Source organism: Nicotiana tabacum, chromosome 3 (genome assembly GCF_000715075.1).
Source record: "Nicotiana tabacum cultivar K326 chromosome 3, ASM71507v2, whole genome shotgun sequence".
NCBI classification, from domain to species: domain Eukaryota; kingdom Viridiplantae; phylum Streptophyta; class Magnoliopsida; order Solanales; family Solanaceae; genus Nicotiana; species Nicotiana tabacum.
In genome coordinates, this window is record NC_134082.1 from 67,019,508 (window position 1) to 67,025,507 (window position 6,000).

Below are 6,000 nucleotides of genomic sequence, written 5' to 3' on the forward strand. Positions count from 1 at the left end.
TACAAACTCAGCCATTTTTACTCAGTTTTGAGACTTAAATGATATTTTAAATGATGTTTTGGGCTGAGAACTACTGTTTTACTAATGCCCGAGGGGCTTGTGATGATTTTCGGACTGAGTGAGGTCGAGGGCCATATGTGAGGATATACTGAGTGATATGAGGCCGAGGGCCTGAGATACTTGTTTACGCCACGTGGTGGCTTGAGCGATGTGAGGCCGAGTGCAGATTGATGATGCCACGAGGTGGCTTGATATAGATCTTGGGCCGTAAGGGGCCCCTCCGGAGTCTGCACACCCATAATGAGCGCGGGTACCCATTATTCTGAGAGTGAGACCGAGGGGCTGATACTATTCTAAGAGTGAGCCCGAGGGGCTGATACGAGTGATTGTGAGGTAGCCCGAAGGGCTGGTACTGTTCTAAGATATTGCCCGAGGGACGAACTTTTATGTATTCCTCTTTCATATTTACTTGTCATTTTACCTGTTATACTGTGGTATTTGTGCCCGAGGGGCGAATTTTCTATGCTTATCGGCACTAACTATTTTGCAATCATTGCGTAATTGTTGAAAAAGTCATTTTCAAAAGAAGTTTAAACTGAGCTAAGATATTTCTAAAGCTTTCACAGCTTCACTACTTTTCTCAAAGGGTTTTACACTGCTTCTTTACAGCATGTTGGTTGCTTTACGTGATTACTTACTGCTCAGTTGTTATTTACCTTTATTACTCACTAAGTTGGAGTACTCACTTTACTTCCTGCACCTCGTGTGCAGATGCAGGTATTTATTCCCCCGGCAACGGGTTTTGTGCTGATCGAAGGTTGAGTTATCGGAGTTTAGCAAGGTGGCTGCCAACGTTCGCAGCACCGCTTTTCTCCCTTTTCGTTCATCAGTCCTGTTTTGTACATTTTAGACCTTGTAGTTGTATTTATACTCTAATATATGCTCGTGACTTGTGACACCCCGGTATCGGACTGTGTTTGGGCTATATTCCGCACTTTATAAAGAAATCTTTTACTTAGTTTGTGGTTATCTAATCATTCTAAAACTGTTTATTAATATTAACTATTCTGAAAAGGTAAAATGGGTTAGTTGGCTTGCCTTGTCTTCACGAGAGGCGCCATCATGACCGGATCGGGGTTTGGGATCAAGTATACCTTATTCTTATTCTCTAAGTTCTACTTTTCAAATACTCTCTATTTTTACGCCTTTTGACAAAAAAATAGTGTAAACATGCAAAAGATATGCAAAATGATGGTTCACACAAAGAGATAGATCCACATACAAATTTGCTTTGTTCACATCATGTCCAATGAAAAGCTTGGACTAGAAATCCTAAGCTTCATAAAAAGCTTTTAGCTAACAGAGTGGGACAAGGAATATCCATAAAGAAAGATAGAAGGATAGCAAAGTGTACACACATTCGAACTCAAACTTAATCTTTACTTTATTCACGTTTTATTATTAAGTCCAGTATAGTGCATCTACACTATTTATATTTTTGCATTTAAAGCATCAGACAATTTAATAATTTGACCTGAAGGACAAATTAGAGATATGTCATATTTTTTGCTAATTGGTATGCTACATGTACATCTGAGAGACGAGAAGCTCTATCTCCATACAACAGAAGGATGGAAAGTTAGGGCATTTGAGGTTTCATGTATGTCAGGAAATAAAGGGCAACTAAGACATTGTACTAGGCTTTCTTATTAGTCCATCTCACCCAATTAGGATAGCAGTGGCATAAGAATTCATGAAATAAAGAAATTAGGAATAAACTCTGCTAACCAGGCATCCTAGAAATGATTAAGTTGGCTCCAGAACAAAATTTTAGTTGTATAGTTTTAAAAATAACCTAAAACCAATCAAATAACACCAAAATCAGTAGGTCAAGGTTTTGGGGATTCAAGTCAAGCTTCAGTTGGTGATGTTAAAAGCGTTAAAATTCGAAAGCAAAATATGCCTGGAAGTTGCTCCAGAATTTGATTCCCAAGTTGTTCTTTATTCTCTCTAAATCTCATGTTTCAGGTGGAAGGTAGATCTTTTCTTTCCTTTAAGGAGGAAAATTCAAACAATAGAAAACCCAAAATAGTAGCTTGTCAAAGGATAAAGATGAGTAGTACTGTGAGACATTGAAGTATTTTCAGTAACATTAGGTATAATAGTCCATTACTCACATAATATTGCTTAAGAATTCACATAACAGTATAATAGTCCATTACTCACATAATATTGCTTAAATAAGAGATAAATATATGAATTCAACTTAAGAAACCACAAAAAGAGATTAGAACCAAAGCCCTTTTATTTTCTTTTTCTGATGCAATGTGCCTGCTACAATTATCTTGATTGCAAGAACAATTGACCTTTATAGAGGATGAGGAAATCTCTGTAATGTATAACCTTTATAGAACAACATTATGATAGGTGTAAAACAAAGGATACATATTCACCTTGTTACTTTACTGATCTCAGGTTTCCATGATAAGTTACACACTGTTGAAGATGTAACTTTTGAAACAAAACATCCGTAAAATTCATAAAGTGCATTGCAAATGCCTCACTTGCAGAAAATAATTTACTGATCCACTTACCCCATAATACATGTAACACATCAGATACATGATATTATATTCTTATTGGCAGCATTTATATACAAGAAATCAACTTGTATAAATTACAGGAATATTTTTTTCAAGTGTCTTTCAGCAAAAACTCTTTGGAAAGATTCTCAAAGCAAAGAAGTAGCAATGCATTAGTTTGCCCACACGAAAAGAAAGGAAATTAAGTTGCTGAAAAGGCATGATTTGTTATTGCTATCAATTTAATTCCTTCTTTAAACACCGCCAAGCAATTTGCTTTTGTTGTGTGATGACAATAATCATATTATCTCAAAACCAAATAAGAAACTAAGGACCATTTAAAGAAACCATGAGAAAACTAATTTTGCTCCTATGTTTAAGAGGCAACAGTCTCTAAACTAGAACATTTGCAGCACAAGAAGTACTAACTACTAATTAAATATTAAAATCCCATAAGTGCTGCTAGGGGTGTGTATTCGATTTATCGATTCGATTTTGACCCCTATCGATAATTACTTATCGATTATCGATTTGTACATATGCTTATCATTATCGTTTCAATAAGGTTTCAATTTTTTAGATTTCGATTTATCGATTTTTGGGGCTTATCGTTTCGGTTATCGATTACACCAATAAGAAAAAGGTATTATAGAATAAGGGTATAAAAACAATACCACAATTGTGGTATAAATAATTGCATATTTCTTATACCAGAACAAAAAATTCAATCAAAGGCGGATAAAACAATCCTACATTTTATCCCGAGATTATTATCCCTAATCCTTGCAACTAAATGACCCCTTAATGTTCATTAATTATCTTTCAGGTTCACTGATGCAAGTAATGGGTAGCGAAAGCAGATCTACTATAAAGTAGAGTTGATAGAAGCTGCATCAGGAAAACAAACCTCCGAAAATGTTAATGATGATGATCTCAACTTTTTCCGGCTAGCAAAGATAATAGCTGACACTGCCTCACTGAAGTTGGTTGCAAATGGAAGCACAATGAATGAGATGAAGAAAGAAGGAATGCTTGTGGCACTAGAGAAATTATTGACAGCATCCACAAGGGGATCAGCAAACACAGCATCAATGACAGTGTCGAGCAACAGCAATAGAACAACCTTAATTGCAATTGATCTAGGATTCTCAACAGCCTCAACACTTTCGTCATTTTGATTTCCTAAGAAATGGTGTTCTCTCCTTGCTTCCTGAAGAATGGGTAGAGGAAATAATAGGGTTAGGGACTTAGGGTAAAGTAAAGGGTATTATAGAATAAGGGTATATTTGTCTTTTTAGTATATCTTATCGGTTTATTGATAAACCAATAATCGAAGAGGACAAAATCGAAATCGATAACTCGATAGGGAAAATTTCGAAATCGAAATCGATAAATTGATAAACCGATATCGATAAACCAACTACAAATAATCGATTCGATTTATCGATAAACCGACTCGAATGCACACCCCTAAGTGCTGCAAATCAAGAGTATGTACTTCAGTTTTACAAATCCTAATAATTTTAAATAACATTAACTCACAATTAAAGCCCACTGGAAATGATTCTCACTTGTTCATTACTCAGGAGAACACATCCTAAAGCTTCTGGAGAAATTGCCTACACCCCTCACTCCAGGACCACAGATTTAGGCGTATATAATGAAAGTATTCAACCATAGTATTCAAAATTCTCAAATGTCAAGACAATTCAGGTTATTTTCTCACAGTTTTATCTACCTTCCAAACCACTATTCCATAAAGCTCTACAATATTGAGTCGAGACTACACCGGTTGCATAGACATTCAAAAGGGATAGCCAGTATCATATTTACATTACCTTTTAAAACTTATTTTAGACCAAGATTGGCTAACTCTTCTTTAGTCATTCTACATCTATTTTAATCCAATGAGAAACAAAATACCTTTCTCATAAATTTATCGTCTTGATTTTGCTAAGCTCAATAAGAAGATGGAATAGTGGAAATATGTTTGTATTCCACTACCAAATTAAGCCATATTTTCACAAGTGTGGCAACAGATGACAATCCAGTGATCCTATTAATTCCTTCTTACAGAAACAAATTGCTCTTCACTGGTAATTATAAGATCAAAATAAGAACAAAGGAAAGATAATGAAGGGTTCACACAAACTAACAGTTCAATAATCTCCAACCAAATCTCTAAAGAGGATTTAAGTGAACTGACAGTCAATAATAGAACACTCTTGTACTAGAACATTATGTATTCTTTCAATAATTTTTCTTAACTTCACTGTTTTGCCACCCTCATTGCGAAAATCAAAGTGTAGATTGTTAGATGAATTGGAAACCTTTCTGATTAGTAAAACCAACAACCTAGCGCAGAGAAATAGTTAGAGCAAAATAATCAAATCAGTCAAACCAAGCATATGTTTATTTCGTACAGAGGCATCAAATTTATGAAAATCATAAAAGCTCGTATCAATTAACAAAAATAAAAAGCAGTATAAATGTCGACTAGTGAATTCATATCTCGACTACGAGTAGATTCAATGAAAACATCAATATGCATCGACGACACTTAGAAAAATATCTAAATAATCACAAGAATAACAGTAGCCTTCGAAAATGTATAGAGGAACCAATTCATAATACAGTAGAGGAATATAGGAGGAATAAACTCAACCAATCGCACATTAATTTAATAGCAGCCAGTTATCACAAACGACTTAGCATATGCCGAAAAACTATACTTTCACAAATCCCAAAACGCAATAGTTGGATATCAAAAATTACAAATTTGTACCTGGTAAGCAGATAGTTTTGCCGATAAAGACAAGAAACTGAAGGAGAAGAATGATTTCTACAACAATCTTGAACCTACACGAAAAGAGAAGTTGGATACGAACGAAAGGGAGAATACTCATGACGAAGATTGAGCATAAACGAGCAACATCAATCCAAAATAAATTGTAAATCACACTTGCTGGATAAGAAGAGAAGTTATACCTGGGGAAGAAGAGGATTATCTCTGGAAAAAAATGACTAAGACCTGATCGATGTAGGCTTGAAGAGGAGTTGTCCTGCGATGTAGGTTGGGACGCGATTCTGTATCCGTTAAATGAAGGGAATAGGGTATCCTATTATTTTCTAATTGAAGGGAATAATTCATTGTTGTCCAAAAAAAATAGAGGGAAAGATTATAATTTTTCAGGTGCGGAGGGAAAGTTAAAATATTAAAAATTGATTTTAATTAGTAATTTTTTGTGGCAATTTTATTTTTTGTCGGTAAAAAGATATGTTTTACCGGCTAATGGTCATGTACCACCAATATTTCAGCTTAAATAATCTATTAGCGGCAGTTGCCTTATTTTCACAAAATAATTTCCACCAAAGGCCCTTTTATAGTAGTGTTATTGGCATACTTTCTAGGCAATAA

General features: G+C 35.0%; 1 long non-coding RNA gene across 4 annotated transcripts in view; it reads right to left on the bottom strand.

The window, feature by feature from the left end:
• LOC107812419 (uncharacterized) overlaps positions 1 to 5,707 on the bottom strand; it is a 31,596-nt gene extending 25,889 nt beyond the window's left edge. For 3 of the 4 annotated variants that reach the window (XR_012707603.1, XR_012707602.1, XR_001654113.2), the window contains exons 1-3: positions 5,571 to 5,707; positions 5,368 to 5,441; positions 3,490 to 3,792 (exon numbers count right to left, since the gene is read on the bottom strand). This is a non-coding gene — a long non-coding RNA (uncharacterized LOC107812419). Of the gene's footprint in view, positions 1 to 2,287; positions 3,793 to 5,367; positions 5,442 to 5,570 lie in introns of those variants that run through there. The other variant, XR_001654112.2, reaches the window with a different exon arrangement.
• Positions 5,708 to 6,000: the final 293 nt, after the last annotated feature.